Genomic DNA, 871 nt, shown 5'->3' on the forward strand with positions numbered 1-871 from the left:
TAAAAGTCTGCAAACATTTGAAAGCTTAGAAACCAGTTGCTGTAGTTTACAGAGCACAGTGTTTTCTCATTCATGGGTAATCTAGGACTTCAGCTTTTCAACAGTCTCCACAAAAAATGTGACTCTTCAGACAGGACAAATTTTCACTTTGCTCCACTGCAGATTAAACAGAGGTATACAGCTGTCTGTCGATGCATTAGTTGTTAATAATCTCTGGCACTTTTCCATAGCTTGTCCTTTGTCCTGTCCCCCCCTTATTAATGTACTTGTTACTGAAAAAAGTAACGTCGTTAGTGACGCCATTATTCCCATCACTTGTGCTTTCTGAAAATGTTCTAATACAGAATACGGTCACATATTTCCACGTTATGCATTCTGTTCATAAATACAGCTTCCTAACCTTTTTGACAGAGATTTTTCTTGTTTTGTGGCGTTTGTTACAGGGTGGCCTGAAAGCTGTGGTGTGGACAGATGTTGTTCAGGTAGGGTTCTGGATCAAATAAAACGAAAAAAAAATACACAAATGCCTCCAAATAGTTGTGGTAGATGGCTGCCCCTTCCTGACGTTCACGTTTCTTCCTGTTAAAAGGGAGTTTTTTTGTTCACACTGCCATTTGATTGCTGGCGTTTTCTCTGGATTGTAGGGTCTTTATCTTACAGTATAATGTCCTTTTGTTATGATTTGGAACCATATAAATATATTCCATATTCTATGTAAGTAAAACTGAATTAAATTGCAATCAGGTTTCAGTCTAATTTTATCGACACCACAACCACGTTTGAGTCATGTCTTGATTCTTTGCAGTATTCATGTAAATTAGCAAGAATTTGATAACTGGGACCAAAATCTGTCAACATAGTTACAGAATAC

The sequence above is a fragment of the Pundamilia nyererei genome, unplaced genomic scaffold, assembly GCF_000239375.1.
Source record: "Pundamilia nyererei isolate P.nyererei 1_Seehausen unplaced genomic scaffold, PunNye1.0 scaffold00014, whole genome shotgun sequence".
NCBI lineage: Eukaryota > Metazoa > Chordata > Actinopteri > Cichliformes > Cichlidae > Pundamilia > Pundamilia nyererei.